Source organism: Marmota monax, unplaced genomic scaffold (genome assembly GCF_021218885.2).
Source record: "Marmota monax isolate L192 unplaced genomic scaffold, Marmota_monax_Labrador192_F-V1.1 WCK01_AAM20220418_F8-fsc00081, whole genome shotgun sequence".
Taxonomy (NCBI): domain Eukaryota; kingdom Metazoa; phylum Chordata; class Mammalia; order Rodentia; family Sciuridae; genus Marmota; species Marmota monax.
Window position 1 is genome coordinate 7,052,802 of NW_026695234.1, and position 26,621 is coordinate 7,079,422.

The window sequence follows — 26,621 nt, forward strand, 5'->3', positions numbered from 1 at the left end:
GGATGCTCACATCTTTGACCTTGGCAGTGTCATCCTGCAGGGAGCTATGAGCCATTGGACAAGAAGACAGGGCACACAGATCTACTCTGAGGCCACTTTTGGAGTTCCCTAAGCAACAGGGCTGCTGTGGGCTTCATGCTGGCAGAGTGACCAGCATCTAACTGGCCTCTAGTGTTGTTTCTTACTGCTCGAAGCATGCCACCTGTCTGGACCTCTTCATGTGGCTCTAGCCCTCTGGAAGACCTTTGAACAGATTTCCTATCCCAGTGGTCCAGAGGCTCAAGAGAAAGCTCCTCCCCATCCTTTCTTTCCTGAATGCCCCTTAAACCTTGCCCTTTTCCAGCTGTACTGGCATGACAGGCCACATACTCATCTTCTAACTGTCCAGTTGAGGAAGACAAGGCCCCTTGAAAGGAGGCTCTGGGGTCACCTTTGTTTGATCTCCTGAACCTCTGGCTCTCTGTAGAGCAGCCATCATTAGTGACCCATGCTTTGATAGTTATCTCTTTGCCTGCCAGTCCTTCATAGATTTAGTAGTCCATGTCCTGGATCATGGAAATGGGCCATCTTCTAGTTTAATTATAAATATTTGTTAGCCAGCTTGGAAATGGCATTTATAGGTTTCCTTTTCAAGTCTCCATATTTTATAAGTGAGGATACTGATGCCCAAAGAAGGGCAGTGATTCACTTAGGGCAACATGCTTGACCAGGGTCTAAGATGAGCCCCAGGTTCCCCACTGCATGCATATCTGCATGACTTGGTTGACTGTAAGATGTTCATTTGGATGCACTCTGTACATGGGTGTATACATGTGTGGCATTGGTCATGGGTGGCTGCATATGTATGTTGCTGTGTATGTATTTCAGTGTGCATTTCTATCTGTGGTAAACTGTGGATATCCATGTGAACACAATGAATCAATGTGAATTCTGTGTATTTATAAGCATAATGTAGCCCATTTACCATATACCTATCCTGAGTCTTGGTGTAATATCCCAATGTCCCTCTGTGTGTATCTGTGTGGATAACTGTAAAAAAATTATACACACACAGACAAGTCTGTTCTTGTCATCCCTGGGCAGGTATTTACTGACTGTGTATCCATCTATGTGTACCTCTGCATATGTGCACATCCATGTGTGTGCATTTATGGTGTGTACCTTGCCCTGTATATCCACCATGTGAATGCTGTGTCAGTCTGTGGTAACAGATGGGTTTCGTGTGTCTGTCACTCTGGCATTTCCTGCCTGCATGCCGTGAGCTTGCCTTTGTGACTCAGGCAGCAGGAGCCCTTCTACTCAATTCTTGTGGTCCTTGGGGACAGCCTAGATTCTGGTACTGTCTGCTTTATTGGTCACTCTATTGGCAGCCTGTGTCTTTCTACGCAAGGAAAGGTCGTTTGGACCCCCATGCAGGCTCAAATCATGTAACCTTTCATGTTTCCTCTCCTATGGAGACTGTTCAATTTCCAGTCTCTCTAGGGTCCCATTTGTATGATGTCAGATGGGGAATGAGATAAAGCAGTGTGACTCCATGCCCATGGGGTGGCTTGCTGGATGGAACTTTTTATGGGCTCAGATGACTATTCCTCACCCACAACACAACCTCAATTTTGTGCTAAAGCCTGCTGGAGACCATTACATTGAACTACTTCCATTCTTCATTTTAAGGACAAAGACATTGAGGCGTAGGGAAGAAAAGATCATACATTTTGCTATGAGAGAGCCTGGAGTAGTCACAGCACTTGTGGACTCCCAGTCTAGTGCTCTTTCCTTTATTTCTACCAAACTTATTTACATCAGGCAGAATTGGTGTTTTTTTCTATAGTGTCAAGTTGTCATGGAGAAGTCCCTATATAGGCAAGGATCACATTTCCTCATCCGAATCTAAGTGGGCCACGTAACTGACTAGAAGTGATTGACAGATGCCAATTCCAGCCCCTGTTTCTATTAGCCTGCTCGGCATATATTGTCTCAATATTATTCTATTTTCTGGTTGTAAGTGTGTGCCAAGGTGACCCTGGGGTAACTGCTTCTTTTAAAAAATATTTTTTAGTTGTCAATGGATCTTTATTTTATTTATTTATATGAGGTGCTGAGAATTGAACCCAGTGCCTCATACATGCTAGGCAAGCACTCTAACAACCCAGCCCAGATAACCTCTTTTGTTGGGAGTAAAGTTTTTATCCATCTGGATCCTGAATGACTCCTTGAAATAGAGCACTTCCCTTCCACAGGAAGAAACAAAACTTTCACTGGATTAAACCACTAAGATTTGGGGTTTATTTGTTATAGCAGCTAGTGTTACTTTAATGAATACACTGCCTCTTTTTTTTTTTCTTCCAGGAAATAGCCCTCAAGAAAAACCTCCCCAAATCTTTCTTGCTGACTTTGACTCCAAATCCTAGGATATCAAAGATTGAGGTCCCTCTTGGTCACCAGGAACTGTCCAATCCTGGAGAGAAGCCTGAGTCGCCATGGTGACAATTCCTGCAGTGTATAATAAAATGAATGGGTGTGCTCATTACAGCAATTCTGGATGTCCTTTGAGCAAATTTCACTCTTAAAAAAGAATCACTGGCTTTTTCTCATGATGCTGAGAATTATCACTTAATTGTAGATAGAAGCAGTTTTCCCTGCATATATCATCCCTTGCCATCCGAGGTTTTGTCTCTTAGAGGGTTGCTCAGTGTGACATTTGGTGACCAGAAGCTTATGGTTAACTTTTCCTTGTCAAACACTCTCTGGATTCCAGATCCCTTCTTCTTTTCAAATGATCCTGATGAGAGTTCTTCCCCACCTCAACCCCATGAACTATTGCAGAGAGTTGCTGCAACCTGGATTGGTGCTATTGATCTCATTAATGCCTCTGAGGGTTTCCCTCAAGCCAATCCCTCTGAGCTGATGTCTGTGCCATCCTTGGAGTTTCAGTTTTGCTAGAAGGAGAGGGAAGGACAGAGCCTGTGAGACAACCTGGTAGTCTGAGAAGCCCAGGTGTCAGAAGATCATTGAGATCTGTGATCTATTTAGCAGAAGTGCTAGGCTACTAAGTGTTCTGCATGCATGCATAGAAGGCATGCCCCTTCCTGCTCAAATGCCTTCCATGACTCCCTGTTGCTAGGACCAAAGTCTTAACTCTTTAGCTTACCATTTGGGATTTTTACAACCGGGCTCCATTTTATCCCTTGCCACTGTAGCTCCTCAATATGTTTTGAACGTTTATGCCTGATTTTCATTGTTCATGCTTTTCTCTCTGCCTGGAATATCCTTTCCTTTCCTTGGATTGATAATTTCCTCTTTATCCTCCTTGATCTGGCCATTGTTTCTCCCTCTGTGAAGTCTTCCCTGACTGACTTTCGACCCTGGCCTCCAACAGAGTTAGGGACAACCTGTTTAGAGTCCTTTTACATGCTTAGAGGTGGCAGCTGACTAGACTGAGAAAGGATGCTTGAGGTCAGGGAGCAAGCCTTAGTTGCCACTGCACTCCCAGCATTCAGCAGTGCCCGGCATGGAGTGTGCAGGTCCCTGGAAGACTGTGACTCCTGTCAGATCATGCCGGTGGGGCCAAGGCTGCTCCAAGGGGGCTTTGTCTGACTGTGTCTCCCCTGTTTCCTCAGCCCTGCTGGTTCCATGGTTTTCACCAGACTCACTCTTTAGTGTGGTGAAGGAGAAGGTTGAAGCAATTGAGAGCTGGGATATTTTCTTCCTCTCCTCCTCCTCCTAGTCAACAGCTAAAGGGCCTCAGGAATTGCAGAGAGGGATGGCAGCAGGGACCTGAGGTGGTTCCACCCTAGGAGGTAGCTGAGGAACAGCAGCTCTGAAGGGGATGAGTTGGGATCAATGGGTAAAATTTGTGTGTCTCATCAATTTCAATTTGTTCACATTTTAGCATCTCTTACTTGGGATGCATCTTATCACGGATGCCATATCAGTTTATTTGACAGTATGCTTCTCTTTCTTAGTGATACATAAGGTGGCGGTGCATTTTACACATGATGTTATCTTAGATTTGATGAAATAAATTGCCATCTGTTAGCAGAGGTTGGACTGAGACATTGATGACTACATAAAGTCAACATCAGAGTCAGCTGATGAGGGGAAGAGGAGGGGTCAGGACTGGGGTGAGGCAAATAAGGGGTCTAAAAGAGGAAACAGGAAGCAGAGGTATCTTTTAAGGAGGAGGGGAGCTTCTCTTTGTGAGCTCCCTTTGATAGTTCCATGGGCCATCATCTCCAAGCCTTTCTTCAGTCTCCCAAGTTCGAGGACTTTTGTCCCCCTTACATATTTCATTCCAAAAATCCACTGTTGATGGGAAGATTAGGAAGGAGGGTGGGAAGGAAAGTCGGTGGTGGAGGAGAGTTCACTCCTGGGCCATGGGGATGGATAGGGGATGACTGTAAAATGAGAAAGTCTAGTTTGAAGCACTGCTTCTCAGCCCTGGTTGCAGAACTACTTTACCTGGAAACTTTCCAAGAATACTTATACTTAAGTCTCAATCAGACCAATGGCATTGCTATTTTGCATCTAAGGTTGAGGATTATTGGTCAAAGGCATTTCTTCATAATTTAATACTAATCACTGGCGATTGCTTTCAAAATACAAATTACATTGTGTATCCTTGAATTGGAGAAAAAATGCAGTTTATATTTGAGTGGCTCTGTTGGTTTGCAAAGTGCTTACACTGTGTCTATTCTATCTGAACCTCTGAGGTGGGTAGGCAAGTTATTATCATCATCTTCATTGTACAGAAGAGGATTTAGAGTCAGAGTCCAAGAAACTTTGTAAAGAGAGAAGATATCCAAGCTGAGCAATGTGGAAGATCCTAAACCCAGCCAGCATCCAGGAGATTAAAGGAGCAAAACCAAGAAAAACTAGTGGTTGCTTGGTGCCTTAAAAGAGGAGAGAGAGAAAACAGAGGCAGATGTGGGAAAACAGAAGATGGCAGAACAGATGTGCAGGGATAGGAACAGAGTCTTCTAGAACAAATTACCCAATAATAAAATAGAAACTGGCAAGTGGTTTTAGTGGATAGAAAGCCATCTTCAGAACCAGCTGAGGAGTTTGGCTCTGGAAAGATGGGATAGAGAAAAGTCAAGAGCTTCCTAAAGAAACTGTATTGGTGAGGAAGGTGAAGTCATGGCCAAAAGCAGTATACCAGGATCCCAAACAGAAAGGACCTGGCTTTCCCAGTGCCCTAAAGGACTGAGAAGGTGGCAGGAGAATGAAAAAGGTAGAAGAGGGGAGGGTTCCTGGGACCAGAGGCAGGTGTGCCATGAGAGGAGGGTCTGGGGTAGGCTTAGCAGCATTCTCCAAGGAGTGGGCAGCTGTATGAGGGTGGCCTTTGGTTGGGCATGCTTGGTAACCTGAAGCCCCAATTTTTTATCTGGCCCCAGATTCAGCTGTGCAAGCTCTCTGTGAAGGAGGAGGGGGGGAAGGAGGGAGAGAGAGTCAAGCACCACCAGAGCTTAGAGTGTGGTCACCCCTCCCAGGAGGTAGCAGAAACAAAGGAACTGTCCCAAGCAGTTTTGCAGGATGGGGTCATGTCCCTCAGGTCTATGTCTCTGTACAGAGTACATAGACTGAGATAGTGACAAGCAAATCACCAGTTCCTTGAAGAGATAGTAGGGTCATCTTGTGGGGCAGCTCCCAGGCCAGATCTGGGTCTCTGACAACAGGCAGCTCCAACTGCATGTCCTTGTTCAAGGCCTTCCTCTCTTATCTTCTTTTTAACAAATTCTGAATCATAATGAAAATTTTCCTTGGGTGTAGCAAATGCCTGACAATCAAATCACTACCAAATCAATTCTTTGCAATCAATGTTTTTCTAATGAATTTTGCATTTCTAATGGCAGGACCTGACACTATCTGTTTGTTTTCCCCTTGCCCTTGGCTCCCTCCCCTGCTTCTTTGTTTGAAGCAAATGGCATAGGAGTCTGCAGGAACCAAATGGCAGCAGCTTTTCTTTTTCAGTTTCTCCTCAATTTCTCCTCGCCCTTTTCCTCAGCATCCCTCACTGGGAAACTTAATGGGGTGTTTCTGGAGCAATTAGAATGATTTAAATAGCCCTGCTAACAATGTTTGTCAGGAAAAACCCCACAAGCCACCAGGGTTCACCCCATACATCTGTTAAATCCTCACCAAGGCAGAAGCAGAGAAAGTGCTAGAGAGACCGAGGGGACCACCCCCTCCAACCCCAACCCTACCTTCCCCTGCTCCTTCTGTAATCCCCACACCCTCCCAGCACACAGTGGATTTGGTGCAAAATACATGTTTTGCATTCCAACATTCCTATAGGTATTCCACATGTCCTATAGGTAAGGCAGGAGAATGACCCTCAGACCAGGGATGGTTCCAAAGGTTCATACTCCTGTATGAATGAATGAAGACAATAAGGACCCGCAGGCTAGTGTTCCAGAGAGGCGATATGAGTAGACCATGAGCTAGAAATCTATAGGCATTGTGGTAGACCCCTATGTCTATGTTCTGAGCCTGTACCTTTACAAAGGGAAATCTAAATTGCTAAGGAGCTGACTTTGAATTAGGGAGAGTGTCTTAGATTATCTGAGTGAGTCCAATGCAATGATAAGTGTTCCTTGCAGTGAAAGTGGAGGCAGAAGAGGTCAAAGTAATTACATGTGACAAGGACTCAGTCTGTATTGCTGGCTCTGAAAATGGAGGAAGGGGCCACAAGCCAAGGGATGTAGATGGTCTCTGAAAGCTCAATAGGCAAAGAAATGGATTCTTCCCTAGAGGCTCCAGAAAGGAACATAGCCCTTCCACCACCTTGACTTTAGCTTGTGAGATCTGTGTCAGATATCTGACCTCCAGGACTGTAAGATAATAAATTTGTGTTGTTTCCAGCACAACTAAGTTGTGCTTGACTTGTTACAGCAACAACAGGAAACTCATACAGAAACACTCGTGCTTCTCAGATGTCCTGTGTCTGCCTAATGGAGTCAAGGGAATTCTGAGGTACATGATAATGGAGTCTAAAAGACCATGAGAATGTAGTCTTTAATTAAGATATGTGCAAAGCATAGTAAGAGAACCAACCCCAAAGGGACCTAGCAGGTGCGAGGAACATCTGAGCAACTCACTGATTAATTCATTTGTTCATGGATCTTGGAGGCAGCCAACCAGCTCCTCCTCTTGGTCCTTCACTGACATGAAATGAGGAAGATATCCTTCTGCCCTCCACCCCCCCTCCCTTTACCCTCCCCCAGTTAAGGGCACAGCCTTTGCAGCAAGTTTAAATACTGACTCTTGCCCTATCAGCCAGGTGGTGAAGGGCCACTTGCCTAATCATTCTGAGCCTAATCTCTCTATTTTTAAAGGGTGTATAATAACAGACCTCTGGAGACTGCTGTGAAGATGGTGCATGTCAAGAGCTTAAGACAACATGAAGCAAAAGCTTGATAAATATCATGTGTCTTAACACCCTATCACAACAAATACCCCTAGTTGTCTCAGCGGGTACCATTCTTGCCCTTAATCTCAGCTCTCTTCTTTCTTCATGGAGAAAGTTAAAGCAATCAAAAAAGGACTGCCACAATTTTCCACCATTGTATCTACCCACCTGCTAGCATCTGTCCTTCATGCTCTGCCTTCCCACACATGGATGAACTGTCCAGGCCCCTAGCTAAGGTCAACTCTTCCCCTTGCCTCCAGTGATTCTTTCTTATATGCATTTTTAGCTCTGAACTAGACCATTCTCATCTGCATATAAACATGCTAATTAGTATTCTCACATGTCAAGAAAACTCTTGATTCATTTCTATTTTAAGCTACTGCCCATTACAGCAAACCTCCACAACAGAGTTGGTCCTACCCACTAAAGCCTATCACCCAACTCCACACTGAAACTGCTCTTAGCAACGGTACCAGTGACGACCTTATTGCTATACCCAGTGGACAGTGTTGAGTCTACATTTTGCTTGGCCATCAGCCATGCTCTGGTTCTGCTCGTTGCACCCATCCTCTTGTCTTCTCAGATATGACAGTCTCTTCTTATCTCACAGATGACTCTTCCTCACCTCCATTTTTTTCCTCATCTCTTTTGCAAGCCTTCTTAATGTTGGGTGTTCTGTGAACTCCAGGGCTACTCTTTGAACACATGATCTCACTTGGTCTTGAAATATCTGTATCCTGATGACTCCAATGTCAATCTCTTTCCTGAATTCGAGGCTTGCATGTCCAATAGCCTCCATGAACCTGTTCTCACCTATCTAAAAGTGCAAAACGTCCCTGTGTTTTCTAGAATCCTGAGTGGCTTCTCAGTGTCAACATGCCCCAAACTGGATTCCTGACCTCCCCAACCCATTCCAAATGTGATGTACATACAGCCTTTCTCTCTACTGATGACAACTCCAAAATTCCCATTGCTTAGGCCCCCAAATATCATTGTTGCCTTCTCTTGCACACCTTATCCAATTTACCAGAAAATACTCTACTTTTGCTTTATTTTAGAAATATATATGGAATCTGACTCTCACATGTCCACTGCTCCCACCCTGGTTGGGGCCATCTTCATTGCACACCTGAGTTACTCCACTAGCGTCTTAACAGATCTTCCTGATTCTAATCTCCCCCCTCCATTGCCAATGCCACCACCAGAAAGTCATTTTAAAGCCTAAGAAAGATCACATCACTCCTCTTCTCAAAACCCTGCAGAGGTTCCCTGTTGCCCTCAGAGTCTAGCTGAGGCATCCCATTTGATTTACTTTTACTTACCAGGTGGCTTACTCTGCCAGAGCCACAGGGCCTTCTTCGACTTCCTCCCTGCTCCCAGATAAAGATCTGCCCTGGGGTCTTTGCTCTAGCTATTCTATTGCCTGGAAAACTTCCCATCTTCCAGTGGCACCAGAGGCCGAGGCAGGAGGATTGTGAGTTTAAAGCCAGCCTCAGCAACTTAGCAAGGCTCTAAGCAACTTAGCGAGAATCTGTCTCAAAAATAAAATATAAAAAGGGTTGAGGCTCAGAGGTTAAGTGCCCCAGGTTCAATCCCCAGTACAAAAACAAAACAATTCAGAACAAACAAAAACCTTCTCATCTACCTGTTTGGCTAACCCTGTTGATAAAGATGGCACCCGGAGCGCTTCTCTTCCGGGAGCTCAGGTCCATGATGCACTGAATGGCGCGCAAACCGTCACCTCCAATCCCTGTGAATGGCGCGAACTTTGAATGGTGCCTCCAATCCCTGAAGTGGCGTGAACTCTCGGCCAATGAAGAAGTAACAACCCACTCGCCCTGCTCCTCCTCATCCTGCAGTTAGGCCCATAAATATCAACACCCTGTTCTTGCTCGCTCTCTTACTCTTACTCTTACTCTCCCCTCTCTTACTCTCCCCCTCTCACTCCCCCCGCCCCCTTCTCTTCTGCAACTGGCCGCTACAGTCCTACTAATAAAGTCTCGGACAGGTAAATGGTTGTTTTGGCTTGTTGAGTTTATGGAGCTTTCCACCGTTCCTTACAAACCCTCTTGTTTTCAATTCTGTTCGAACTTTACCTTCTCAATGAGATTACACCTACAACTTTCTTAAAAATACAGAACCTCCCTGCATCCGCAATTTGCACTGTCCGGGTATGTAGTAGTCACTTTTAACTTGTTAAATGACTTTGTCGCGATGTGTCTCTCTGAATTTTTATTTTTGTGCCTTGCCAGGAGCAGGAGTGGTAGGAGACAGGGAGTGCTCCCACATAGGGCTGTGCTTAGTACTTTTCTCCCTGCTCACTGTCCTGTCTGTGGATTGACAGTGCCACCTGATTCAGGTACTTCATCTCCATGCAACGTGTGTTATTCCACTAACTGGGTGGCCGCTGCCTCAAAATTAGGGAGCAGGCTTGGTAATAGCCTGCTTGAAAATCTTATAACTGGACATTTAATGTCCACTTCGAAGAAATAAATAGTCATTGTCTCGCTTTTGATTCAGCCAAATAGGTCTGGGGAATTCCAATCTGAGGTTGGGTCCTTGATGGAAATCTCATTATTGTCACCAAATGTTTGTACCTGTAACATACTAGGAACTCCTCAGGTCCAATAATGCTGTCTTTTTTGTTTGTTTGTTTTTGTTTTTGTAGTTCTAGGGATTGAAGCCACAGCCTGTGCATACTAGGCAAATTCTGTACCACTAAATTGTACCCTCAATCTCCCATAGATACTATCTTATCCCTAATGCCTAGCACAGGCCCAACACATGGTTGGATGAAATTGCTCGCTATTGGATGAAATTATGATTCACTGTCAATGAACCTGATCACTGACCTTCTTGAGTAGAGTTTGGAAACTTAATGTCTTAGTCTGTTTTTTGGCTATAGCAAAATATCTGACCCTGGGTAATATATAAAGACTAGAAATTTATTTCACTTACAGTTCTGGAGTCCAGGAATCCCAAGAGTATGGGGTTGGCATCTGTGAGAGTCTTCTTATTGCCATAACATGGTAGGGGTGTCACAGGCAACACAGAGCAAGTGTGCTAGTTCAACTCTCTCCCTCTGATAAAACCACTAATGCCACCCTGGACCCCACCCTCATGAATGCATCTAATCCTAATTACCTCCCAAAGGCCTACTTCCAAATACCATTAACATATGACTTTGGGGATTAAGTTCCCAGCACATGTGGACACATTCAAACTCTATTGGTGAGGCCTTCCTGCTTCCAGGAGGTTAAATTTGTTAAGCCAGTCTCAGGAGGTTTCTCTTTTCACATGTGGGTTCTGGCTTGATACTGCTCCGTTCACTAAAATCTCAAGGCACATTCAGGGACATTCCTGAAAGAGTGAGAAATGATGTGCAAAGAGTAGAAGTGATCAGGCTCCTGGGAGGCCGCTCTCAGTGGCAGGCAGCATGTGAATGAGAGGGAGTCCTGTGGTTCCATTGGACAGTGGCAAAGGCTGTGCATAGAAAGGCACATTTGGCTCTTTGTAACTTGGCTGTCACCTATGGTGGCCTGTCCTGTGCTCCAATCATAGTACTAATCTTCGTGGACACAAATGTTGTTGAGCAAATTATATGCAGTATGATCCTATAATTCTCACGATAATCTCACATAGTAGATATTATAACTCTCTTCATATTAAAGTGACAATTTATTGAACAGACAATATCTGCCAATCTCTGTTAATCATGGAATGCATGCCATACCATTGGATCCTCACAAAAACCTATGAGGAAGGTATTATTCCCACTTTATAGAACTGAATGTATTTGTTTTCATTGTTATGTAACAAATTACCCCAAACTTAATGTGTGTGTTTTCTGTACCAGGGATTGAACCCAGGGGTGCTCAGTCACTGAGCCATATCCCCAGACCTTTTTTAATTTTTAATTTTGACACGGGACCTTGCTAAGTTGCTGAGGCTGGCTTTGAATTTATAATCCTTCTGTCTCAGTCTGCCAAACAGCTGGGATTATAGGCATGTGACACCATGCCCAGCAATTTAGTGGCTTTTAACAATGCTTATTTGGTATCTTGAGTTCTGTAGGTCAGAAGTCCAGGCATGGGGTAGCTGGGCTCTCTGCTCAAAGTTTCACCTGCCTGCAAGTTAGGTTTCAATCAGAACTGTGACCTCACTGAGGTTTAGGGACAACTTTCATGTGCATATGGGTGGTTGGCAAATTCATTTTGCTGTAGTCATCCCAATTTCTGGCTGGTTATTGGCTGGAAGTTGCTCTCCGCAACTGCTAAATATCCCCTAAAAGTTCATGTGTTGAAAGCTTGGTTCCCTATGCACAGCCTTTGCCAGTGTCCATTGGAACCACAGGACTCCCTCTCATTCACATACTCAACTGCTGCCTGCCACTTGGCTCCCATATTGAGAAATAGGGGAGCCTTTAAGAGGTGGGGCTTAGAGGGTGGTGATTAGGTCAGAGGGCATTGTCCTCAGGAATGGATTAATGCCCTTGAGACTGGGTTAGTTCTCTTGAGTCTGGATCAGGTCTCCTGGAAATGAGTTAGGGATCACCGGATAAGATTAGTTACCACCAGTTTGGGTTGTTTTAAAGGAGGTGCACATCCCCTCTGTCTCTCTTGTGCACATGTTTCTCTTGAACACACCTGCTTCGACTTCTGCTTCTCCCACATTTTGTTGTCGCATAAAACTCTAAACTAAAGGCCACCCTGACCTCCTCACCACCCTCACCACTTAGCTAAGTGACTCCATCCATGGGCCACTCACAGCATGGCTGTTTGTTTCCATATTCCCCCTGCCCCATGCCTGCTTGGGGATATTCTCTGACCCCCATCGTTTTAGAAAGATTTCACCTGATTAGGTCAGGCTTACTGAAGATATTATCCTTTTGATCAACTCAAAATCAACTGATTAGTAATCTAATCACACAAGTGATTCCACACTCTCAAGGGGAGGGATCTCTACAATGTACTGCACCTAGCCTGGGGATCTCAGAGGCCATCTTAGAATTCCATGTATCACGGTAAGGCTCAGAGGACTTCAGTGACTTCTCCAAGACCCCATAGGTGTAAGTGGCAAAGACAGAACCAAAATTTGACTTGGAGGATCCCACTATAGTTGTGCTGTTGCAGGGGCAGCAGGTAGCAAGATTGACAGTAGAATAGAAATTCAAAGGTGTGGACCTTGAAATCTTTCCCCTTTCAGCAGATAAATGCCAAAGGAGGAACCTCCAGTCACCCCACAGGCAGGTCTGATGAACAATAGGGGCATGCTTGAAGATCCAGAAAGACTGCACATAGATTTAGCCATGTTATGTAATGTTGTAGAAGTTTAGATTGTAGATACAACCTCTCAGAGGTTAAAAGGCATCCAGAGTTTCCTGCAGTGTGTTTGATGGAATCCTAGTTCCAAAATGGCAGTAGTTTTTTTTAGGAAAAAAAGAAATCCATGGTTAAATAAGTTTGGAGAATTTTGTGTTAAATACAGTAAAAGATGTTGCTTCATATAGGATTTGGAGTGCTTTTCACATATTAATATACTTCAGGAGTTTGTGAAGAAGAAAAGTATATTAGACGCCAGAGCCCTTCCATGTTGTGTGTAGATGGAGGGTCGAGGCTTGGAGGAGGATGCACTAGTCTAGCTAGTTACAGTGGCCATTAGGGATCTCTCAGATTGTCTTTTCCAGCAGTGAGATTGGTGCTTTGGGATGGGAGTGGGGTTGGATAGGGGTGATTGCACACTGTTGCCTCCCAAGGAAAAGCAGGTGGCCAGGTGTTAAGAGGCTGGACCTACAGCCAGTGAATGTTGCCCTCTTTTTAAGCCCTGGAGCAGGGCTTGCAACCTGGGGTGGGGGGAGCCAAGGCTGGATGAGAAGAGGGAGATGCTGTAGCTGCTTTGTTAGGGAATCAAGGAAGGGGTTGGGGCCTGTTGGCTAAATGGGGAGACACCTGCTCAGAGATTGATAGGAGATGAGCTGCTCTGCAGAGCCCCAGCTGACCTAGTCTGCGTGAAATGGCTCAGAGATTGCCTTTCTTCTGTTTGCTTTGTTTAGTTTCATTTATTTTGCCTTGTTTTTCCTAATTACAGGCTTCTAGGTTTCAGGGAATGAATGGAGGAGGATCAGGAGACATGGGAGCTCTGGACTTTGTCCCTGGCATTACTGAGAACATGTGGAGGGTCTTGCAGGAAGGAGGAGGACTGAGTCATTGTCTGCCGGGTTGGGGGAGACAGGCCCAAGGAGTGGGTGGTTGTGGTGTTTCTGCTCCTTCCAACTCTGGGGGAGGGAAAAAGAGAATCAATCTGAATATTCAGTTCCATAAACAATGCCATAAAAATCACATCCATTTGCAGAGAAAGGCTCGGATCGCAGCTAATGTGCCAAAACGATGCTGTGTGCTTACAGCATCAAACCCTGATCAATCTTCTCTCTGGGGCCAGGATGCTGCCTCCTAGGGAAGATCAATATCCAGCTTCTGTCCAAAAAACCAGGGAGGAGCTGGTCCTGACCTTTAGCCAACTCTTCCCCTTCCTTACCACCCCCTACTCATTGTGGATGCCACGACAAAGACCTTGTAGGTCTTGGGATAGGAACATGTGTGGTGTGCCCTGTATGGTGTGAGGAAGGGGCCACTGGTTGGAGAAAAGGGCCCCATTTTTGAGGTCCCACAGATTTGGGCTTTAGTCTCATTTCTTCTGCTTCCAGGTTCTGTGAAGTTAGGCAGGTCGTTTTCCCTCCTGTGTCCTCTTCTGTGAACTCTAGAATTTGGTTTGCTAACCCCAGTGGGTTGTCAGGAGAGTTAAGTAACCCAGGATGGGAGGTTACTTGGCAGACTGTGTTTGGACAGGAAGGGACATTTCAGGGCCACCAGCGCAGCCCCTTATTTTGTAGATATGGAAGCGGAGGCTCTAGGAGATGAAGCAGCTTGGTCTGGGAGAGTGGTAAAATCATTAGTATTAGGCAGCCACCAGGACACCTGACCACTCCCACCTGCCTGTCCTTCTCTGGGTCATTCAATCGAGGCCTCCTGCTGGTGCATTCTCACTAGGGCCCTGCTGGCCAAGGTAGCTTCTCTGCTGATATAACAAGCTGGCAACCATCTGGGAGGCAGAGGCACAGGAGAAAAGGAGCCCTTTTCCCTGAGCGTCACGAAATGTCACCCTTGGACCTGGCTGCAAAGACTCTGTCCCTAGGGGAGCTTGGTGGCTCTTGTAATTAAATCTCATTTTTGTTTCCCCTCTGAGCCCCCAGGCACCTGGCCTTTTCTGGTGCTCATTCATCGTGTGCATGGGGGGAGTGGGGGACAAGACCTAAGCCCACTGTGTGGAGCTCAGGGGCCCACCAGGAATGTGCCTCCTGCTTCCTGGGAGAGCGCTCAGAGCACTCGCACTGACCCGGACTCACTGCGGGCTCTGCTGGGGTGAGAATCCTCTGTTTTAATGGGCAGGGACTCAAAGCCTTTGCAGTGGAGCTGTGGAGGGTCTGAGACCCCTTTCTACAAAGTATGAAGTCCTGTTGATGCTACATTTTTTTTTTTTTGGTATTGGGGCTTGAATCCAGAGCCTTATGCAAACTAGGCAAGCTTTTTACTACTGAGCCATATCCCACCCACCCCCGTGCTCCATCCTTACATTTCCCATATAAAAGGAAAAATTGACCAGCTCCCCAAAAGTAAGAGAAGAAAATTTCCTGGAGACTCCAGAGGTCTTAGAGCTGCAAGGGTCTTCAGATAGAGTCACATCTAGCACATCGGGCAGCATGGAGGTCTTGTCCACAGTGTCCAGACTGTTTGAGGGGCCTAATACCCAGAAACACAGCCTTCCCACCTGCATGGACAGCAGTTCCAGTTGTTGGGAAATTTCCCATTGTTGAAATGTGTTCTTTGGTAACTTCTGCACTTCGGTCCTGGTCTGCCTCAGGTGGACTCGGCCCTGCAGTAGCCATCACTCCTTGCTTATTTCTGTGCCTCTATCGTTTTTGGAGAGCTTTTCATGTGCAAACTCTTTTAACCCAGGAAGTAAGAAGCATTATACCCATTTTGCATATGGGGAAACTGGAGGACAGAAAAATGGAGGAACTTGACCTTAGGTCACCTGGTAAATGGCAGAGCTGGGATTCGAACCCAGGCAATTCTGGCTCCCAAGACTGCCTTTTTAACCTTTAAATTGCAAGGAGATCTTAACTTCCCTTTCCTTCAAGGGGCAGGAGTTCAAAATTAGTTGTCATTTATTCTCGAGAAAATACCCCCAGAGTCTTCCTCACTGTTTCTAGACCCCGAGGTGTCCTGGTTACCTGCCTCTGTTCATTTTAATATGAGATACTAAGAGCACAGACCAATGGCCCAACCAAGGGATTATAGATGGGCTGTTGCTTCTCTTTTCTAATTGGAATGCTTTAATTATTTTTTCTTTTCTTAGCCACTGAATCACCATATTATTGAGCTTGTGGTCATCTCAAACTCTGAGATCTTTTTCTCATGGATCTCTGCCAAGCTAGAGTGCCTTTATCTTGTACTTGTTCAATTGATTCTTTGAATCTAAATGAAAGACTTTACACTTAGCATGACTAGATTTCATCTGTGTGGTTTTGGCATGTGTTTTAGCCTGCTGATACAGTCAGAGTCTGAATGTGCTTGGCAATTAATTTCTTCAAACTTTGTCATATACAAATTATGTAATTATCCTTTCTCAAACTTCATCCATGCCATTGATAAAAACATTGACTGAAACAGAAGTTGGATCCTGTGCCTCTTTTTCTAGAGAAAGATTTCACACCTGGTGACAAGAACCTATTCTCTTGAAATACCAACACTGTAATTTTAGACTTCATAACTCTGTATTAATTTTACATTGAATGCTTAACTGTATTTCGGACAAAGTAACAGGCACTGAGGAAGCACAGATGTTCCAGTCAAAATCCTTGCTTTCACAGAGCTCCATGGGGAGGTGGGGAAACATGCACAAAGACAAGTAATAACGACCTGCAAGAATTGAGTCTGGTGGCCCACAGGCTCACGACACTGCCTCTGTTTCAGATCATGCTAAGATCGCCATTTTCTGAACATGCATTCTATGAAGAGTCGTGAAGTTTGACTACACCTGCACAGGTCACTGATGACTTCATCTTTCCCCAGACCTCAGGCCAACTTGTTTCTTTATCACATAAACCTAATATCCCAAACTAGGGGAGGCGACTGGAGACTTGGAGCTCCTACCTCCTCACAATTGGAGCCTTGTGAATAAATTTTCTTTTGCAAAGCTCCTCGTTTCAGGGCTTGACATGTCAGCCTCATTGGCTAAGACCAAGTTGCATGGCAGGGGTAGGGCACGGAAGAAGCTGGATGCGTCTTTGCCCAACCAAGTGAGATTTTACCCAGGACTCCATTACTTAATCTGAGAGTTATGAAGACCCTGGTCATTGGGCACACTCTTATTACTAAATATACAGTAAATCACTCCAAAGACAGTCCCAAGTGATTTTTTTGATCATCTGGACCATGGCTCCTCTGACCTCTGTTGCCATTTCTTCCTAGATGACTGTTACCCCAGGCTACCACAGACCACATCTGGTCCAAAAAGGAACCTTGATGAGAACGCTTTGCAGCAGGTCTTTCCCCCCAGCCCTGAAGCCTCAGCTGGGTGTTAGAGCACTGTAATTCATGCCAAAGGTTGCTCCTTGTAATTTCTCTTTCCCTCCCTTTCCCCCTGCTTCCCTCCCCCAGTGGGAGAGGAAAAGCAGCTATGCTTATAGAAAGATTGATTAGTTAAGCAAGTCAATTATATCTCTTGCCGAGAGCAACTGTATATTAAGTAATGCAGCAAAAATGATTGTCTGCACAGATCCATTTTGTCGAACAGCTGTTCCAGAGGCCCGGAAAGAGAAGACGAAGGTTAAAATCCCGTAATAGTCTTCGCTCCCCATCTCACTCCACCCCATCATGCCTGGCCCTCCGGGGGCTCCATTTATTATGAGATGGAATAAGGTTGGGTAATGAGCATGCTGGCAGCCTGCTCCATTTTGTGGGAAAACTCCCCTGCCATGCCATGGGCTCCTGGGCCTCCATCAGCACTGGCCCTGCTGCCCTCCTGCCATGGGGGAGTTGACTGATGTGTGCTCACAAACCAGCGCTTGCCTCATGCCTCCTAGCCCAACCCCATCCATTCTGATACTGGGGAAAGAGTTCTGGATGCAGAGTCCAGAGACCTGGGTTCATGTCCAGCCATTGGATGCCTGAACTTCACTAAATCTTTCAATCTTTATGAGCCCTAGTTTTCTTGTTTGTAAAATGCAATAAAACTTAAAAGAGGTCATGTGTATGGATGGAACTGTAAGTCTATAACTACAGAATAAAATAATTAACGCTGTCTATTATTACACTAGGCAAGGAAGAGAGGGAGAGGGGAAAGCATGTGTGCTATTGTGCTATTTACTGGGTGCAGGGCAGGGCCATTAAGTGGTTCAGCCACAAGTACTAAAAAAAAAAGACCAGATGTTCATGTGCCACATTTAATCAACCCATGCCCCTTCTCCTTAATTACTAGAGCAAGTATGGAGGATTTGCTTCCCCGACTTATGCCACCCTATCCTTTGGGTTATATGTACACTCTTTTTAAAATTTTCATCCTATAAGGCTGCCTTTAGAATTTACCTTAATCCAGTGTCCCTTGCATACTAAATGTGATTTATGGGGCCTCTTGTCCCTAGTCACTGTGGCACTAAAAGTAGCTGGTCCCTTTGCCCCCAGTAGATATTCAGGTTGATGCTTGGTGTGACAATGGGAAGGCATCAGGGGACACTTGCTTTATCTATTCCTGGGGTATCCACAAGAGTGTTTGGGCTGGGTGCTGTGGTGCATATCTATAATCCCAGCATCTTGGGAGGCTGAGACTGGAGGATTGTGAGTTCAAAGCCAGCCTCAGCAACATAGCAAGGTGCTAAACAACTCAGTGAGACCCTGTCTCTAAATAAAATACAAAAATAAGGCTAGGCTGTGGCTAAGTGGCTGGGTGCCCCTGAGTTCAATCCCCAATATCGCCCTCTCAAAAAAAAAAACAAACAAACAAACAAACAAACCTATTTGGGGCCAGGCTAATGGTCATTCCCTTTTTCTAGCTTATTTTTGGGGGAGATTTAGCCAAATAGGTTCAAGTTTCTATTCTAGGTCAAACTCTTCACCCTTGTCAGAGGATGTCTCATATCTTTTTTTGTCTCAAGAGAATAAAAATGGGCTTGTCCTCCTACCTGTCACTGTCCCTTTATGCCTCTGGTAGAGGATTTTGTCCTTGTTAGAAGATCATGCATCTTCTGAGTTAGGAGAAGAGATATTCGGCGTTACCATTTGCATGCTCTTCACTATAAGCAAGTCTACTAGCTCCCTCTTAGAAGGACATAGTGTTGGAGGAGCCTCTGGGCATAAGGAAACTGAGACATAGAAACCCCCATACCTCAGCAACTTGCAGCAAAGCTGATAGAATCCGGTCTTCAGAGTCCTGATTGAACTTCTTCCACAGGGCATCTGATGCCCTTTTGGAGAGTGGGTTTTGACAAGGAGAAGCAAGGGCAGGTTGGCTGTGTGCTGTCACTGTGCTAAGGAGGTCAAGTGCTTTCCTCACCTGGGGCACAGCAGTGTTCTAAGTGAGTCTCTGGTTTCCAGAAGAGCAGCCCTTCCCTGAGCCTGATGGATCCTGAGCATCCAGGTCTATGGCTCAGATCCAGGTCAGATCCATTGTCCTGGACTCTCTCTTCTTGGCCTTCAGGGCTGAGGGACTCCACTTCCTCTGGTATCTGAAGGGTTTCACAGTTTCATTTTCCAACCCTTAGGCCACATGTGGGCACTTAGCATAGAAATGGCTGCTTTCCCCCCTGTTTACCTCTTCCAGATCTGTAAATAGGACTCTGTGAGTGTGTGTAGAAGGGTGGGTAGTGGGGGGTAGCAGTGATGCTGGTGGTGACCCACATGGGCACCCAGCCTTGGAAATGGGCCCTCAGCTAGCAGAGGCCTCTGAGCAGGGACAGACAAGGCGAGCATTGCTGTTATTTCAGGGAAATGGCCTGGGAAATGACTACCTGGGCACCATTTCTCATAGTATCCCAGAGCTGGGATACTAGGGGCCTCAGTGCCAGCGTCTGAAGCTGAAATCCCTTTGCCAACCCTCCTGCCGGGTCATCTCCTGTCTTCAGTGGAAACTTTGGTGTTGCCCAGTCTGCAGAGCAGGATCCTGGCTCTGGAGACCTGGGACTGGATGTTTATTCCAATTAGAAGCTAATGGGCTGGAGGTCTGAGGTTCAGCCTCTGGTACTTCCTTCCTCCTCTCTTCTCATTGAACACCAGGAGAGAAATGCCCCATTGATCTATTAGTGGATTAGAGATTCTACTACCGTTTTCTTGTCCCCTTAGGCATCTCTTAAGTACCCTTAAAGAAATGCCAGAAAAAAATGAGGAGACTTTTGGTGCATATTTCCGAATTTTCTTCTTGTTGAGAGTGGGAATGCAGGCCACCAGGGAGAGAAGGTGTTGGGGGAAGGGGGAGGAAGACCACCTTTCCTACTGTTATGCTCGAATTCGGGACCCCCAAAAGACCACCAGAGACCGAGATCGATGTAACCAGCAAAGAGGTGTTCATTGCGAGCTAGCTCCGTCCTCCGTGCGCACACACAGCAACTGATGACGCTGAGAGACCCCGAGCCCAGGGTTTGCAGCAGTTTTATACATTCTTTGGAGAGGACAGGGACCCCCACATACATCATAGCATCTCTTAGCAAATCATCACACACCGTGGGAAAATCAAATAACAAATCAAAAACATGATTAGCACATTCACTGGAGGGAACAAGTTGGGTAGGGATAATTGGTCAGTACAAAAGAGGTATTCATTTGAACTGATTGGTTTAAGCCAAGAGGGGTGTACATGCTGAACTACATGATTTCCCAACTTGTTATCAACCACCATAAACTACTGGGAGGGTCATCTGGCATCCCAGGTATTTCCCTGTCTCATGCTGATTGGTGGCTGCTAGGGGGTTGCTATGGATCCCCACCTAGCCTGACTGAGTCAGGGACACCTGGCGCAGCAGATCTCTCCTGTTATTTGTAGATAAACAACTTAGCAGGGTGGGAATGTGCCTAGGAGTGCTCCGTGGGTTTTTCCAAGGACAAAGGTGATGTCCCTTCCTTGGACAGGCTTTGCTCTGAGGTAGAGGCTGGCTTTTCACTACCAAGAGACCTGGTCAGCTGCAGGGTAGAAACTCAGGTGACCGGAGTGCTGGGGAGGAGGTGGGTTTAGGAACCATCTAATCAAGTCCCTTTTCTTATGGATGAGAGAACCAGGTTGAAGAGGGGAACAGGCCTTCCCCAGGTCACATGGTGAAGCCCTGATTCATCTGGTCTTACAGGAATCAGAGGAGGTACCATCCTTGTGGTGACTCATGGCAAAGTTATCTGAGGACAAACTTGAAGAGTTGAGGGATGGCAGGCCACTCTATCACCCACACATTTTGGGCAGCTCCTTTAGACCCAGAGGGCACATCCTGAAATCCAGGCTGAACCCACACATAAGGATGACAGTTCCCCACAGCTCTAGCTAACCTGTGTGCTGGCATGAATTGTGCCAAAGTCCAAGAAAGTGTCACTCCTCCCACAAAAAGTTAGACATCACTCTGTTCCAGCTAACTTTGCAAAGAAAGCACACAGGGGACTACAGGGATTCTCAGAAGCCTAAGAATTCAGCATCACATGTTATGCTTTTTTTTTTAAAAGCCCATTTCTTTAAAAGGCGACATATCAGTGTGTGAGTGGGCTAATTGAATCCCTTCCCCAGGGCTCTCAGATGGAGATGAGCAGGAGGGTGGAGTCAGAGAGAAAACTGGGAATTCAGAAAGAAAGATACATAAAGGGAGCCTGAAGCCATGAAGAGGGCTGGTCTTTGTTTTGCAGTGGTCCCCAGGCCACTGGGCTAGGGCTAGGGTGGGCTGACTGGCTGGAGGTATGTTGTTGTGGGGGTGGGGGGGTGGGGGGTTGGGGGGAATGGATCTGAGGGTACCATGTGGGGTAGCATTGGCTATTACTGCCATATCTGGGCCAACATCAGTGTAATTACTAGAGGAACTGTATGCGTCCTCTCCAAGGACTCCACCTTCCCTCCAGGGTCTCCCCTCCAGCCTTGCCTATGTGGTTAACTTCCAGGACAGCCTTTACCCTATCTTTGCTCCTGTAGAGTGACTGAATTTTCTACTACCAGGATGTGATGTGTCCCCTAGTTGACTGTAAGTTCTTGGGGACAGCCTTAGAAGGCACTAAAACAAGTTAGGCAGCTACCAGTCAGTCCCAGGCCTTCCCTGCTCTTGAGAGTCCCTGAAGTCCCCTGGGTGCTTCCTTTGCAAAGTTAGCTGGAACAGAGTGATGTCTAACTTTTTGTGGGAGGAGTGACACTTTCTTGGACTTTGACACATTCATGCCAGCACACAGGTTAGCTAGAACTGTGGAGAACTGTCATCCTTATGTGTGGGTTCAGCCTGGATTTCAGGATGTGCCCTCTGGGTCTAAAGGAGCTTCCCAAAATGTGTGGGTGATGGAGTGGCCCGCCATCCCTCAACTCTTCAAGTTTGTCCTCAGATAACTTTGCCATGAGTCTCAGTAGCCCAGTTTCACTTATGATCCCCCATTCATGGTGTCCCAAGAAAGGGAAGGGCCCTTGTAGCAGAGGTAGAGAAACATCTTTGAAAACAGTGTCCACTCCTCATGCTAGAGGTCATTGACATGAAAGTTCTTATTTGCCCTGGATTTCCCCACATTCTGGAGAGGAAGGCAACAAGTTGAATAGAATAGGCAGGTTGTCCCCACAGCAGTACTCACAGAGTTCTGAGGGTTTTCTGAGTCCATGCTAAGCCTTGAAGATTTAACCTGTTTTGCTTTTATGTGCCCATCTTCTCTAGCAATGACTGGTAGCAGAAGCCTCTGTGAAGTGAGAGTAGATCCTAGAGGGAGAGGACCAAGGGGGCAGCCCTGAGATAGATACTAAAAAATTGGCTGCCAGAGCCCCATGGAAATGCCTGGGGATGAGGCCCAGGATCTGATCTAACTTTTATGTTGTAATGAACATGGGAGAAAGAGAGAAACAGAGACAGAGACATGGAGATAGAGCAGGAATTGCAGCACATAATGAACCCTCTTTACAGTGAACTGTCAGAGAGATTTGTTAGCCAGAGTCCTTTCAGTGGAGAGAAGCTGAGGCTGGCTGGGAGAGAAATGCTGTGTCTTGTGAGGAATTGTTGAAGGAAATGAACTCATCTAGTCTGGAGGCCAAGGGTGGCAGGGGTGTTATAACCGTTTTCTGAGGGTATTGTCAGTAAGAGAAGAGACCCTGGTTCACTGGGTCCATAGAGGGTATGCATAAGATGTGTGTAGAAACCATCAGAGAGTTGACCTTGGGCTCCACACAAGGAAGAGCTTTCAGTATCTGGAGATGAGCGAGAGTGACCTCAACCTCCTCAGGAGGTGGCGAGTTCCTGGTCACTGGATGTAGGACATCAAGCAGAGCCTGAAAAACCTCTTAAGGGGAGAGAGAGAGTGAGAGGCAGTTGGATTCTCTGTGGAGATGACTCCAACTGCAGTTGGGAATTTGGAGAAGGTGACCTTGAAGGCTCCTTTCAGTTGTATGTTCCTCAGGTTGAGGAGGCTTGAGCCACTGATGGGTCAGCTTCCAGGCAGAGCGTGGCTCATCCCAACTACTCTGGACCTACACCATCATGAGAGGGAGATGGAGGACTCCAAAGGCTCCTAGACAGATGCAGGGCCACATGGGGATGAATCTTATTTGTGTGTGAGTCATGGTACCAGGTGTGGAATCAGTGGTTGAGGTTTCTATGGGGAACAGGAGATTTCCACCAGAACTATTTCCCAGCACAGTGTACCAAGTTGCTCATGTAACTTGCTGGGGTATAGGAAGCAGGTAGATGTTCACATAAAGTTTAGAAAGTATTCATAGTAACAACAACAGCAAAACCAACAAATAGTGAAATTAGATGGACCTAGTTCTTAGTATCAGCTCTGTCAAATTCTCTAGGGAGGACCTTAGACAGTTACTTTTACTCCACGAAATCCATTATTTTTCCATCTGTGAAATGGGAACAATAATTTCTGTCTCACAGAGCTGTGTTGAAGGCTAAATTAGGCAATTTCAGTAAGTTATGGTGTTTAAACATGATTGGACTCAATAAAAGGAAGTTCTTCTTCTGCTAGGATCTGGGATTTCTCTGTGTGTCCTTCACTGTCTCTTGTCTGTGCACCACCCCCCATGTCCTGTGTGAGGCCTGGTGTGTGTACTAAGTCCTTACTGGTGGTCTGACTGATAGGTGTCCACCTTGTATAAGATACAGGGTCTTGAGAGCTGTCACTGACTATGACTTTTTAAGAGGTGGACAGGCCTAGAGAAGCTCAAGGTCATGGCCTGCTCTCTGGAGATGTGTCATAGAGGAGCACAGAGGGATCACTGGAGGGGGATGCTGGGAGAAGGAAGATGGGAGTCGGTGGAGGTTTCCACTGTGATGTCAAAATGGGCTGAAATGAGAACAAAATCATAAGCCCTTGCACATTATCAACCACCATTATTAGGCAGTGCTTAATCCCTGTATCTTTAGGCACATATCTGTCAACTGTCAATGTGCTCACCTGCTCCAGACCTGTACCTCTGTTGAGATCTGACCTAGCAGGTGAGAAGTTGTTTAGCTGCAACTCTACAGAAATTTCTGGCCCATCATGGCACTGTCCCCTTGGGCAGTTTGGAAAACAAAGATGTGGTGGGGAGAAAGGAGGGACATAAAGATGATCCAGAAAATCCCAAAGAAGCAACTGTCTCTCTTTCTCCTTAGTTTTTCAGTTCTATAGTTCTGGGCTTTCTTGTATTCTGCAGCTATGGGTGATGTGGATACATCCCATCTGCTCTCTACAACCTCCCGAAACTTTCCTGTCATCTCCTTCAGTCAAATGTTTGTCAAAGTCAGAATAATAGTGGACATATTGAACAAGGTTAAACTTGGAGGCTACTGTGTTACTCTGGAGATTCTATAGGTAAGAAGGACGTGGGCAACAAATCCAAAGTCTTGGACCACAGAGAGATCCTACATAGAGAACTCTTTTCTATACAGAGAGATGATTAGGGGACTGTTAGAGGGAGTGAGTTCCCTCAAGTGTACTCACTGCCCCACATTCTCTAAGACTTCTTGATTTTTTTTTTTTTTTTAGTGTTGACTATATAGTGGCTGTAAACAAATATTCATTACCAAAACAACATTATGCATCTTGTTGCATATACTCTGGGTAAGGCACTTTGTAGGAACTCATTAATCCATAGCTCAACTGAGAAGCAGATATCATTGTCCCACTTTAGACCAGAAAATTGACCCTTGAGACGTCCCAAGATCACACAGTGTGGCTCCAGAGCCCATGCTTCTTCATCAATTCATCCGTTCCCTTGCCTCTTATTTTGAAAGTAAAATTAGTTTGCATTATGTTGTATTTTCCCAGATGTAGCTTTTCAGTATTTCACTTAGTTATTTCCGTTTTCCAGAATTAGTTCTTCAAGTTTCACATGTGGGTATGTGATTATATTTTTTCTTTGAGTACTCTGCTCCTCTCCATCAAAAGGTCATGTGGTTGAAGCCACAAGGTTTCCCATGCCTGTTAAGAGATATTAGTATACTTTTACGTTTCAGTTATACTTTAAATACATAAATTATTTCCCTTTTTGGAAAAGCCAAGTATCATTATCAAGATGAATAAAATAAATTCTGAGAACAGTTGGACAACATTTTCACCAATGGTTATTGTCAGTTATTGCTTTGTGTAGATCCAGGTATCTCAGGACTTGTGTGGAACAAACTCATTAGTGATTTCTCCAGGGTTTGTGCCATAAGTACAAAATATACTCTGAATTTTGAAGACATAGTACAAAAAAAGTCCCATTAAAGTATCTATAAAATATTCCATTAATATTTTATATGTTTATTACCTATTGAAGTAATAAGATTTTGGATTAAATACATTATATTAATAAAATATATTAGTACTTTCACTCTACTTTCTAGTTGGCTATGAGAAAATTTAAAATCACATATGTGTTTCACATTTGTGGCTTGCAGCATATTTCAATTCAACAATGTTGTCCTAGGGAATCCCTCCGTTGTTATCCTTAATCAGTTCTTCAATTCTAGGTTAAAAACCAAAGTGATGTTAATTCAGCAAGAGGGCATAATAGTTGTACATAAATATCCACCTGGCACTGATCTGAATCACCCAAATATATAAAGCAAATATTGATATGTCTAAAAGGAGAGAGATCATGCAATATAATAATAAGGGAATTCAACATTCCACTTCCAGCAATGGAGAGGTCATTCAGATAGAAAATTAACAAAGAAACATTAAAGTTGAAGTATACTACACTATACTCCAGACCAAATCGAACCAAGAGACATTGACAAAACACATTATCCAACAGCTGCAGCACATATATTCTTCTCATCAATACATGGAATATTTTGCAGAATAGACCATACAGTAGATCATCAAAAAGTCTCAACAAATTTAAAAAAATTAAAGCCATATCAAGTATGTTTTCAGACCGTAACCGAATAAACCTAGAAATCAATAACAAGATGAATTTTGGAAATTGTACATACACATGGAAATTAACAACATGCTCCAGAACAACCAATGGATCGATGAAAAAATTAAAAAGAAAATTTAAAAATCCCTGGAAACAAATGAAAATAGAAAGAACTGTTATGGCTTAAATATGAGGTGTCCCCCAAAAGCTCATGTATGAGACAATGTAGGAAAGTTCAGAGATGAAGTGATTAGATTATGATGGCTATAACCTAATTGGTGGGTTAATCTACTGATATGTATACACTGGGTGGTAACTATATGCAGAGTGTGACTGGAGGAGGTCAGTCATTGGGGGGTGTTTTGGGGGTTTATATTTTGTCCCTTGTGAGGAGGGTGGTCCCCCTACCTCCACTCTGCTTCCTGGTTACCATGTCCTGAGCTGCTTTTCTCCACCACCTTCTCCTGTGATCTTCTGCCTCATCTTGGGCCCAGAACTATGAAGTCAGCCATCCATGGGCTGAGTCTCAAACCAAAACAAACTTTTTCTTCTCTAAGTTGCTTTTGTCAAGTCTTTTGGTCACAGTGACACAAAGCTGACTAAAATAGAAATA